The sequence below is a fragment of the Mercenaria mercenaria genome, unplaced genomic scaffold (assembly GCF_021730395.1).
Source record: "Mercenaria mercenaria strain notata unplaced genomic scaffold, MADL_Memer_1 contig_4980, whole genome shotgun sequence".
NCBI classification, from domain to species: Eukaryota; Metazoa; Mollusca; class Bivalvia; order Venerida; family Veneridae; genus Mercenaria; species Mercenaria mercenaria.
In genome coordinates, this window is record NW_026463254.1 from 1 (window position 1) to 13,789 (window position 13,789).

Genomic DNA, 13,789 nt, shown 5'->3' on the forward strand with positions numbered 1-13,789 from the left:
CCTAGGGCCGGGTCAATTTTGACCCCGGGGGTCATGATTTGAATAAATTTTGTAGAGGTCCACTAGGCAATGCTACAATGTCAAATATCTAAGCTCTAGGCCTTCTGGTTTATTTTTAGAACATTTTTGAAGATTTTCCTATGTAAAATCAAGTGACCCCTGGGGCGGGGTCAATTTTAACCCCGGGGTCATGATTTGAACAACTTTAGTAGCGGTCCACTAGGCAATGCTACAAGTCAAATATCTAAGCTCTAGGGCTTCTGGTTTTTGAGAAGAAGATTTTTTAAGATTTTCCTATGTAAAATCAAGTGACCCCTTGGGCAGGGTCAATTTTGACCCCAGGGTCATCATTTGAACAAATTTGGTAGAGGTCCACTAGGCAATGCTTCACACCAAATCTCTAAGCTCTAGGGCTTCTGCTTTTTGAGAAGAAGATTTTCCTTTCGGTTGCCATGGCAACCAGAGTTCTGCATGGAATTCAATTCTTTGAACAATTTTGAAAGGGGGGCACCCAAGGATCATTCCTGTGAAGTTTGGTGTAATTCTGCCCAGTGGTTTTCAAGAAGAAGATTTTTTTAGAAATTGTTGACGCACGACGCATGACGGATGACTGACGATGGACGGAGGACATCAAGCAGTCACAAAAGCTCACCTTGTCACTTTGTGACAGGTGAGCTAAAAAGCTTATTTTGGCCCTTTCAGGGGCCATAACTCTGGAACCCATTATGGGATCTGGTTGGTTCAAGAAAGGAACCAAGATCTTATGGTGACACAAGTTTTGTGCAAGTTTGATTAAATTCAAATCATAAATGAAGCAGCTATTGTGCAGACAAGGTCAAAATAGCTAATTCTGGCCCTTTCAGGGGCCATAACTCTGGAACCTATAAAGGAATCTGGCCAGTTCAAGAAAGGAACCAGGATCTTATGGTGATACAAGTTGTGTGCAAGTTTGGTGAAATTCAAATCATAAATGAAGCTGCTATTGTGCAGACAAGGTCAAAATAGCTAATTCTGGCCCTTTTAGGGGCCATAACTCTGGAACCCATAATGGAATCTGGCCAGTTCAAGAAAGGAACCAAGATCTTAATGTGGTACAAGTTGTGTGCAAGTTTGGTAAAAGTCAAGTCATAAACTAGAGATGCTTTTGAGACAAGGCAGTCTGAAAGACAGCTAAATCCCCCGCCAATGCTATGGATAGTGAAACGGTAAACCTTTGATTTTAGCTGTGATCTTGACCTTGAACTGACATGGCTGACTCTGAATTCTGCACAATGTCTTGATGAGGTGATCATTTGACCCAAGTTTCATGAATATCCTTCAAGGGGTTTGGAGATACAGAGCTGAAACCTTTGACCTTCAGTTGTGACCTTGACCTTGAGTTGACATGGCTGACTCATAAGTTCTTGATGAGGTGATCATTTGACCCGAGTTTGATGAAAATCCTTCAAGGTGTTTAGGAGATACAGAGTGGACACAAAATGGAAGGCTCAAACCTTTGACCCTTAGTTGTGACCTTGACCTTGAGCTGGCATGGTTGACTAATAATTTCTGCACATCGTTTTGATGAGGATATCATTTGACCCAAGTTTTATAAAATTCCTTCAAGGGGTTTAGGAGATATAGAGCGGACACGAAATGGAAGGCTCAATCCTTTGACCTTCAGTTGTGACCTTGACCTTGAGCCGACATGACTGACTGATAAGTTCTGCACATCGCCTTGATGAGGTCATCGTTTGACCCAAGTTTGATGAAAATCCTTCATGGGGTTTAGGAGATATAGAGCGGACACAAAATGGAACACAAAATGGAAGGCTCAAACTTTTGACCTTGACCTTCAGCCGGCATGGCTGACTCATGGGTTCTGCACATCGTCTTGATGAGGTGATCATTTGACCCAAGTTTTATAAAATTCCTTCAAGGGGTTTAGGGGTTTAGGAGATATAGAGCGGACAAATCAAAGGCCTGAAGGGCCTGAGAGTGGGCTAATGATTGATGTACTGGTAGTATAGTCTACCAGTTTCAGTTTGGTTTTAGTTTTTTTCTCCAACTGAACAGAGATTTTGTTACAATAGATGAAATGGACATTCAATCGATGCCTAGTAAAACTTTGATTGACATTATAATTTATACAAGTATTTAAACCCAATATATTTCTCTAAAATTGAAGAGTGGTTCGCAAAAATAAAAATGTTGAAAGTACAAACTACAATTTGACAGGTGACACTAAGATACTGCCCATGACTATAAATATTTTTCCAGTAAACATTTGCCTCCGGCATTACCAAAACAGGCAATTATCAGCTGGTATATATTCGCACATGATAAAATTTGAATATAAAAATTTATATATTGAAATTTTATAGCACGGATTGCCACATACAATTTGTAACGGATGGACGAAAGAACTGTTCAGATATTTTACAGATAAGGGGCCTGGCAATAACCGTGTCACACGCTAGGTATTGTTCAATCATATTATAAGGGATGTGAATTTAAAGTATACTTACTTTTGCGTTTAAAGATATGTAAATGTTGCTGAGTGTCAATATATAGTGTCATGAATGTTTACACTGACAGGAAAATTGCGCATTCGAAACTAAGAGAAGTTACTCGGACTAGCTACCAATTCCGGAAAAGATAACCAATATTAATAAATGCAGTTCTTTTTTAGTTAAAACCATCATTTATTCTATTTCAGACCTGTTAACCCCTTCAAAACCATGTCAGTAGTCCCCAAGTCTATGTACTTTCAATTATCCGTTTTGATTCATGTAGACAGACAGGCCCAGACTGGGCTGAAAAAATGTTTGAGCCATTTTTATGTGGTCGGTAGCAGGGTGGGTGTGGGGAGGGGTGTTCCTTCCCGCTTTGAACTGCAGTCAGATTTTGAAATGGGCATTGTGGCAGGTGGTAAAAGGGCAAATGTATCAAACTGTAAAGTGGCAATATGGGGGGAGGGTGTGGGAGGATACCCCCTCCTGCAAGTAGGGTTTGGGGTATCACCACAAGGAAATTTTGAAAATGTAGACCCTTGATACAGCCTTTGGTGCGATTTCTAACTGAAAATTTTATGTTTCAATTTCTAAATATTACCTAGATTCTTTTTAGTATTACAATATTCAAAGTATGAATGACTGTCACTTCATATTTTTACTTTCAGGTCATGCCTCAGCACTAGAATATAAGTCTGATATTGATTCTATGTATGTACATGTGTATTATAAAAATAAATTCTAGAATCTTTCTGTTACAATAATATCTATCATGTCTGTTACTTTAATGTTTAAATTTTATAAACACAGCTCGATATTTACCCAAAATATTATATCCGGATATGATTACACTTTTTTTATACTGCCAAAATCTCCAGTTTCAACAATATGTTTTACAAATTGTGATGATATGAAGACAGTGTAGCAGCAATTGGCAGTATCTGACATTGAAGTTTACGGTGAAATTATTTAAATCATTTCATAAAAAAAATTGTTTCGTTTCGTCAAAGCACTCTAACATAGACGATCTACTTTCGATTTCAAAACTACAAGAAAATACAATTTAATGTTTCGCCGATTTGTTTATTCTCGAAAATAAGAATTAATATCATTTTTAATATCAGTAGTAACTAAACAAACCAGTAGAGCTTCTTCTTCCGATAATTTATCCGTTTACTGACTACAAAATTCAACCCACGCAAAGTCATAGAAGCATTGTTATAAACAGGTCACGCGTGTTCGCCGAGAAGTGTCCAGAATGTAGTTAGGATTCATCCGCGAAGTCTCGCGGAAGAATTAACGTACTGCACATATCTTATTCGGGTCATGTAAAATAAAGCTGTCATAATTTAATTTCATCGATGTGGTAAACTCTTTGATAAGAGACATTCCAATGCTTTCAGAGGTACCCACTCAATAAAATACTAGCAGTATGTTCTGGAACTATATTTTGTCTTTCGCTGGATGTTACGCAAGCTTTGTAAGTCTGCGCAATTCATAAAATGCACAGCACAATAAATTTGTTATTTGCGCAATGATTTTAAAGATTATTTTTTGAAACGGACAGGGTAGCAAATGGATAATTTGGCTAATAAGTTAATATGCAGTTTTTATTTGAATTTGTGAACATCATATTTGCTATTTTGTGACAAAAGGGCATAAAATTCGTCACCATAATCATATGCGCAAATGTATTACCAAATCCCGCAGAATCGTTATGCGTGTTTATGCTTAATGAGTTACCGCGGAAGAAAATACGTGGCTTTATTCGAGTATTGCACAATTACAAGTCATAAATATGACAGATTACATCGTATATTGGTCATAGCAAATAGGATTGACATAAATGAACTTCATTCGATCAATGAACTCTTTGAAATTAGAGACAATCCAATGGAACTACATCACTTCGCTGTGATGTGAGGCCATTTAAGAATGAGAAATCGTGCGATAGCAAGGACTCGTCAAACGCTTGACAGCGTTTAGCCGACTCAAAAATGGAAGGCTCAAACCTTTGACCTTGAGTTGTGACCTTGACCTTGAGCCGACAAGGCTGACTCATGGGTTCTGCACATCGCCTTGATGAGGTGATCATTTGACCCAAGTTTCATGAAAATCCTTCAAGGGGTTTAGGAGATACAGAGCGGACACAAAATGGAAGGCTCAAACCTTTGACCGTAAGTTGTGACCTTGACCTTGAGCCGGCATGGCTGACTCATGGGTTCTGCACATCGTCTTGATGAGATGATCATTTGACCCAAGTTTTATAAAATTCCTTCAAGGGGTTTAGGAGATAAAGAGCGGACACAAAATGGCAGGCTCAAACCTTTGACCTTGAGTTGTGACCTTGACTTTGAGCCGACAAGGCTGACTCATGGGTTCTGCACATCGTCTTGATGAGGTGATCATTTGACCCAAGTTTCATGAAAATCCTTCAAGGGGTTTAGGAGATATGGAGCGGACACGAACCTGTTACAGACAGACGGACGGAAGGACGGACGGAGACCATTCCTATTAACCCCCCACCACTTGTGGGGGGGGATTAAAAAGCGCATGTCTCCCACAACTGCCCAATGAAAAGTGACTAGTTTCTCTGGTCTAGACGAATGGATCCAACCAGTAATTCAAGGGCCATAATTCAAAAGTGCCTAAGCGGACTTGGCTAGTTATCGAACTTGGCAGAGGTCTTATGGTCAAACACATTTTGTTCAATTTTGGTGAAGATCGGATGAGAAATATTCGACTTAGAGTGCGGACAAGCTTTGTGACAGACAGACAGACAGACACACGCACACACACACACAGACAGACATATAGACTGGACTAAATCAATATGTCTCCCACACCACTGTGTGGTGGGAGACATAACAAAGCTGCTACTGTGCAGACAAGGTCAAAATAGCTAATTTTGCCCTTCAGGGGCCATAACTCTGGAACCCATAATGGGGTCTGGCCAGTTCAGGAAAGGAACCAAGATCTTATGGTGATACAAGTTGTGTGCAAGTTTGGTTAGAATAAAAGTATAAATGAAACCACTATCATGCAGACAAGAAATTGTTGACGCACAAAAAAAGCAAATTCTGGCCCTTTAAGGGGCAATAACTCTAGAACCCATGATGGGATCTGACCAGTTTTCGAAATGAACTGAGGTATCATGCCAATACAAGTTTTGTACAAGTTTGATCAAAATGGCTTGCAAAATGTGGTCTCTATCTTGTTCACAAGAAATTGTGGACGGACGGACGACGGACAAAGGGCGATCACAAAAGCTCACCCTGTCACTATGTGACAGGTGAGCTAACAAGAGCTGTCCGTAAGACAGCCAAGCTCGACTATTCGAAATATTGTCACAGAAGCAGGAAATTATTACCCAAAATGTTAAATATCAAAAGAGTTTTAAGTTCGAAAGGGGACATAATTTGACCAAAATACATATCAGAGTTATGGGACTTGATGTTATCAACTAGTTTTATAACCCCGAAAAAACATGTTAAGTTTCACTTCAATATCTGCATTAGTTTTGGGGATAGTAACTTGTATGTAAAACTTTAACCAGAATTTTCTAAGTCCAAAAGGGGGCATAATTTGCTCAAAATACATGTTAAGAGTTATGAAACTTGACCCAGTGAGGTTGGTAATTGACCTAGAAAAAGAATAAATAAGTTTCAAAGCTATATGCCTTTTGGTAATAGCTGTATGTACTTGCAACGCAAAACTTTAACCAGGATTTTCTAAGTCCAAAAGGGGGCATAATTTGGCCAAAATACATGTCAGAGTTATGGGACTTGACCCAGTGAGGTAGGTAATTGATCTAGAAAAAGAAAAAATAAGTTTCAAATCTATATGCCTTTTAGTAATAGCTGTATGTACTTGCATGCAAAACTTTAACCAGAATTTTCTAAGTCCAAAAGGGGGCATAATTTGGCCAAAATGAAGGTCAGAGTTATGGGACTTGGTGCTATCAACTAGTTTATAACCCCGAAGACACATGTGAAGTTTCAATTCAATATCTGCATTAGTTTTGGAGATAGTAACTTGCATGTAAAACTTTAACCAGAATTTTCTAAGTCCAAAAGGGGGCATAATTTGCTCAAAATACATGTTAGAGTTATGGAACTTGACCCAGTGAGGTTGGTAATTGACCTAGAAAAAGAATAAATAAGTTTTAAAGCTATATGCCTTTAAATGATAGCTGTATGTACTTGCATGCAAAAACTTAACCAAGGTGTGATGCCGACGTCGACGCCGACGCCAGGGTGAGTAGAATAGCTAGACTGTTCTTCGAATAGTCGAGCTAAAAATGTGGAATCTTAAGTGTAAACTTACTTTCTTCATTTGACCTAGTGACCTAGTGAACCAGTTTTTGAGCCAGGATGATCTACATTCGAACTTGACCTAGATTTGATCAAGAAATTTATTCTAACCAAATTTCTTGAACTTCAATTGAAAAATACAGATTCTATCACATACAAAACATTTTTCTTTGATTTGTCCTACCGACCTTGTTTCTGATCCTAGATGACCCATATTCAAACTAGACCTAGATTTCGTCAAGGTTATCATCCTGACCAAATTTCATGAAAATCAACTGAAAAATACAGTATCCCATACACAATGTTTTTCTTTGATTTGACCTAGTGACCTAGTTTTTGACCATAGATGACCCATATAATAATCTGACCTAGATTTCATCAAGGCAATCTTTCCGACTAAACTTTATGAATGTCCAGTATAAAATGCAGCTCCTCTTGCATACACAAGGTTTTTCTTTAATTTGAACAGGTGACCCTAGATAAACAATATTCAAACTCAATCTAGATTTTATCAAGACAAACATTCTGATCAAATTTCATGAAGATACAGTATAAAATGCATCCCCTATTACATGCACAAGGTTTTTCTCTGATTTGTCCAGAGCTCCAGATAAGCTGCATATTTGCATATTTACGCAATTAAAATTGCAGAAAACCCAATTGAATTCATACAGTGTGCATACCGAAACACAATTAAAACTAGAAATTGCTTTTGTAAAAAAGCACATGTCTCCCCCAATGCAAAGTCCTATAGGCAAGAAGTCAATAGGGGTCAGGAGAGAAAGTCAAAGAGACACTGATGGTTGGCTGCAATAGGGATCATCTACTTGGCATGTCCAGTCATCCCACTAAGTTTCAACACTCTTGTCCTAGTGGTTCTCAAGTCACTGTTCAGGCTCCTGTGACCTTGACTTTTGATCAAGTGACCCCAAAATAAATAGGGGTCATCTACTCTGCATGCCCAATCATCCTATTAAGTTTCAACATTCTAGGTCAAGTGGTTCTCAAGTTATTTTTCAGAAATGATTTTACATGACCAGGCCCCTGTGACCTTGACCTTTAATAGACTGATCCAAAAATCAATAGGGGTCATCTACTCTGCATGTTCAATCATCCTATGAAGTTTCAACATTCTGGGTCAAGTGTGTGTGTGTTCGGGTTTAACGTCTTTTTCAACAATTTTTCAGTCATATAAACGACGGTCTGGGTCAAGTGGTTCTAAAGTTATTGATCAGAAATTGTTTTCCATGTTCAGGCTCCTGTGACCTTGACCTTTAACAGAGTGAATCCAAAATTGATAGGGGTCATCTACTCTGCATGTTCAATCATCCTATGAAGTTTCAACATTCTGGATCAAGAGGTTCTCAAGTTATTGATCGGAAATGGTTATCAATGTTCAGGCCCTTGTGACCTTGACCTTTAACGGAGTGACCCCAAAAACAAATAGAGGTCATTTACTCTGCAGGAACAATCATCCTATGAAGTTTAGACATTCTGGGTCGAGAGGTTTTCAAGTTATTGATTGGAAACGGTTTTCAATGTTCAGGCCCCTGTGACCTTGACTTTTAACAGAGCGACCCCAAAATCAATAGGGGTCATCTACTCTGCATTACCAGTCATCCTATTAAGTTTCAACATTCTGGGTCAAGTGTTCTCAAGTAACTGACTGGAAATGGATTTCAATGTTCAGGCCCCTGTGACCTTGACCTTCAACAGAGTGATCCCAAAATCAATAGGGGTCATCTACTCTGCATCACCAATCATCCTATGAAGTTTCAACATTCTGGGTCAAGTCGTTCTCAAGTTATTGATCGGCAATGGTTTTCCATGTTCAGGCCCCTGTGACCTTGTCCTTCGATGGAGTGACCCCAAAATCAATTGGGGTCATCTACTCTGCATGACCAATCATCCTATGAAGTTTCAACATTCTGGGTCAAGTCGTTCTCGAGTTATTGATCGGAAATGGTTTTCCATGTTCAGGCCCCTGTGACCTTGACCTTTGACGGAGTGACCCTAAAAACAATAGGGTTCGTCTCCTCCATAAGCCCTACCAAACTATGAAATTTGAAGGTTCTAGGTCAAATGGTTCTCCAGTTATTGCTCGGAAATGAAGTGTGACGTACTGACGGACAGAAGGAGGGACAGAAGGACAGGGCAAATACAATATGTCTCCCCCAGAGGGTGGGTGGGACATAATTCCTAATACCCAATTCATAAAGAATCGCTTGCTTTTCGCCTTTTCCTTATTACTAGAACAGGTACGAGACTTCAACCACCAGACAACTTACTGGTTATACGTTACCACAGAACAGGTTGCAATTTATCGGAAAAATCACAGGACCATTCAGTTGACTGATCGGTGTTTTCTGGACGCTTTGTAAACAATTCTATGCCGATAAAATGTAAAGAGGTCGCAGAAAAACATTGTTGCAGCACTAACAAACAAATAAGTGGGGTATTTTGCTGTTAAACAATGATAGCTATCTGTTTGTGACAATGTAGTGTCACCGATACTGGATGACATCTTATAGGAGAATGCATATCGTTCAGTATTGTGAATGAATTGATCTCCGACTGCATTTAGATGGTACTGTTTTAATTAATCACATTTCATTACAATTTTAAATACTTTGAAGGGTGCCATTAAAGTACTTCTATGTAGTTAGTAAATCCAGGTTAAAGATATATACCATGTATACTGTAAGCAAAAGATACTCAATTATTTGTGCGAGACTGGTGAAATACCCAACTGATTTTAGCAATTACCCAATTACTTCTGAAAAGGCTGGGTAATGATATTATTTTTACCAAATTCAGATTTCCAATACTCAATTCAGATAAAAAGTGATGGGTAGATATCCAATTGCACCAAAAGCTTATCTGGAGCTCTGATTTGTCTTAGCGACATAGTTTTTGACCCCAGGTGATCCATATTCAAATTTGACCTAGATTTTATCAAGGCTATCATTCTGACTAAAATTCATGAAGATCAATTGAAAAATACAGCCTCTATTGCATATACAAGGTTTTTCTTTGATTTGACCTGGTGACATAGTTTTTTAACCCATACAATTCATTTTTGAACATGATCTAGATTTCATCAAGGCTATCATTCTGACAAAATTGCATGAAGATCAGTTGAAAAATACGGCCTGTTTTGCATACACAACGTTTCTCTTTGATTTAACCCCAGTTAACCCATTTTCAAACTTGGCCTAGATTTCATCAAGGTTATCATTCTGACAAATATTCATGAAGATTAATTGAACTAAATGCCCATGGGCAACATGTCCAGCCCGCCAGCTGTCAAAAGGACTAGGAGTTGCACATGACACCCTGTCTCATTGAGGCAAACATTTATGCCAAATAAACAAGGAGCTGCGTTCAATAAACGCTTGATGCCCCCGGTGGCATCCTTGTCGATACAAAGCAACCTAAGTCCAAAATGAGGTCAGGTTCATGGTCAAACTGAGGTCAGGTGATGTCTGAACATGAGGAATGGTCACAGGTTACAACTGCATTAGTATCAATTCATTCTAGTAAGGCGTATTGATGCTAGAGGAAATGGTCCCATTTGGTTAAACAAGAGATGGCCCATACAAAGCAAATTAAGTCCAAAACAAGGTCAAGGTCAAGGTCAAACTGAGGTCAGGTGATGTTTGAAGATGAGGAATGGTCACTGGTTACATCTGTTTTAGTAACAAGTCATTCTAGTAAGAGGTATTGATGCTAGACGAAATGGTCCCATTTGGCTAATCTCGTACGGACGGACAATTGGACGGACGGATGGACAGGACAATCACTATATGCCTCCCGCATCAGTAGATGCCGGGGGCATAAAAATGATTGCAAAAAGTTACAATATAAGTTATTTATAGTAACAACAAAGGGAAGTAAATCTTTAAAACTAGATGCCCAAGGGCAACATGTCGAGCCCGCCAGCTGTCAAATGGACTGAGAGTTGCACACAAAACTCTGTCTCACTTAGACAAACATTTGTGCCAAATAAAACAATTGTGCCAGGTTATTTTATAATCCCAAATTCAATGATGAAGTTATTGTCCGGACAAGGTCAATTATAGTCATATTTGACATTTAAACTCCAAGTGTGACCTTAACCTTTAAGATATTGACACGGGTGTTGAGCGACACGCCGTCTTATGGTGCCAAGTTATTTTAAACTCCCACTATCAATGACAAAGTTATTGTCTGGACAAGGTCAATCATAGCCATATTTGACCTTTAAACTCCAAGTGTGACCTTGACCTTAAAGATATTGATGCAGGTGTTGCACTCGGCACACCATCTCATTGTGGTAAACAACTGTGCCAGGTTATTTTATAATACCACATTAAATGACACAGTTATTGTCAGGACAAGGTCAATTATAGCCATATTTGACCTTTAAACTCCAAGTGTGACATTGACCTTTAAGATATTGACAGAGGTTTTGCGCATGACATGCCATCTCATGGTGGTGAACAACTGTGCTGAGTTATTTTAAAATCCCACAATCAATGACAAAGTTATGGTCCAGATAAAGAAATCCGGATGGACACACTGACCCATGCACGGATACACGCACACACATACACCGAACAGCCATTTAGACAACTATGTCTTTGCTCCCTTATGGGCTCGACAAAAATCTAAGTCCACACAAAAATCCTTACTAGTAGAGATAGGTCAAAATACACCTCAAAATTGGATGTAACATGCATAATGTACTACAGAAAAGTGGTCTTGACTTTTCCCTACGACCAGTAATAAAAAAGTTACAAAATAATCTATTTATAGTAAAAACAAAGGAAAGTAATTCTAGGTTCTTGCACATGACACTCTGTCTCATGATGGTGAATAATTGTGCCAAGTTACATCAAAATCCCTCCATGCATGAAAAAGAAATGCTCTGGACAAATTCATTCTTGCATCTGACCTTTGACCTCTAAGTGTGATCTTGACCTTAGACCTAGGGTCCTGGTGCTTGTGCATGACTCTCTGTCACATTGTTGTGAACATTTGTGCCAAGTTACATCAAAATCCCCCCATGCATGAAGAAGAAATGCTCCGGACAGTCATTATTGAATTTAACCTTTGACCTCCAAATTGTGACCTTGACCTTTGAGATAGGAACCTGCGGTTTGCGCAAGACACTCCGTCTCACTGAGGTTAGCATTCATGCCAAATGTAAATAAGATTGCTCCATGCATGTCAAAGTTATGGTCCGGACAAACAAATCCGGAAGGATGCACAGACGCACATACACCGAACAGCCATTTGGACAACTATGTCTTCATCAAATGACCGAGTGATCACAGTAACTCAGGTGTGCTAAAATCAAGAAAGTAGGTCAGTAGGTCAAGGTCACAATCAAGTGAACCCCTAATCACTTTGGCCACTAGGTAATTATAATGAAACAGTCTAGTAAATATGATCAAATAATTTTTTTTCTATTTAACTCATACAGAAGTGTCCCCCCCAAGTGCCAGGCTTCTTTTCACCCCAGGGGCATAATTTGAACAATCTTGTTAGAGAACCATTATGCAATACTTCAAACCAAATATCAAATGCCTAGGCCCTGAACTTTCAGACAAGAAGATTTTAAAAATCTTTCCTATATAAGTCTATGTAACTTGGGACCTCTCAGGGCCTCTTTTCATTCCAGGGACATAATTTGAGTAATTATGGCAGAGGACCACTAGGCAATGCAACAAACCAAATATCAGAAGCCTAGGCCTTGCAGTTTCAGACAAATAGGGTTTTAAAAAAATTTCCTATGTAAGTCTATGTAAAACTCTGGACTCCCTGGGTGGGGCCTCTTTTCACCTATGGGACATAATTTGAACACTCTTGGTAAAGGACCGAAACGTAATACAACATACCAAATATCAAAAGCGTAGGTCTTGTGGTTTCAGACAGCATTATAAAGGGGGCCCAGTGTATCAGAGCTCTATGCCTTATGGTTTTGGACAAGAAGATTTTTGAAGTTTTTCCTTTCAGTTGCCATTGCAACCAGAGTTCTGTGTGGAATTCAATTCTTTGAATAACTTTTAAAGGGGACCACCTAAGGAACATCCAGGCCAACTTCCATAAAATGGTTTCAGAGGAGATGTTGTTTAAAGAAAAGTGCGGACGGACAGACAGATGGAAGCCAGACAGTGAGCAATCACAATAGCTCACACTGAGAACTTTGTGCTCTGTTGAGCTTAAAAAGAAATCAGGGACAGTGTTTTAGGCGAAGTTGAGGGATTACTTCGCTTTAAAGTATTTCACTTCTCCCTTCCCACCCAGAAAAGCGAAGTTCAAGTCGCCCTAAAATTGGATGAAAGGAAAACATAATCGGCAATAAAGTGCGCCGAGATTATACATCTCAGTTATGTAGTCTGTAAACACAATACGCAATGCACAGGATGTCACCGGGAGGCACGCGCGGCAAAACGTGTCCATGACAACAAAAGTAGTCACTCAATTTCAGATTGATGCCGCAGGATAAGCTGCTAATTGTTTGCATTTAATGTGATTGCAATAAATGATAATTAAAGAGTGAAAGAGTAATAATGAAAGTTGACCAAAATCGGAGATCAGAGAGCCCAAAAACTTCGTAAAACAGTGATAATTAACTTCCGAATTACAAACCTAAGACGTGTCAGTCGGCGTGTGGCGTGATTGACATCTGTCAGTAGCTAATTAACATACGACGCTCCGCCTACTGTCATACTTCCGTTTGTGGCGGCAAACAACATTGAAATTGCAATTCATCGAGATTTTGATTGACAAAGCAGAACTCGAGACACATATCGCGGATCTAGACGACGCATGGGACACTTTTTTTGTGCGGGTCAAATTTGAGGTTTTTTTTATTTTCGCGGGTCAAAACACGGAACCTCAGGTCAAACGAACGCCCTCGGTACTTTATAAGGAGATGCCTTATCCAGTAATTCATGGTTTCTGATAAAAATCGTTTTATTGCCATCACAATGTAGA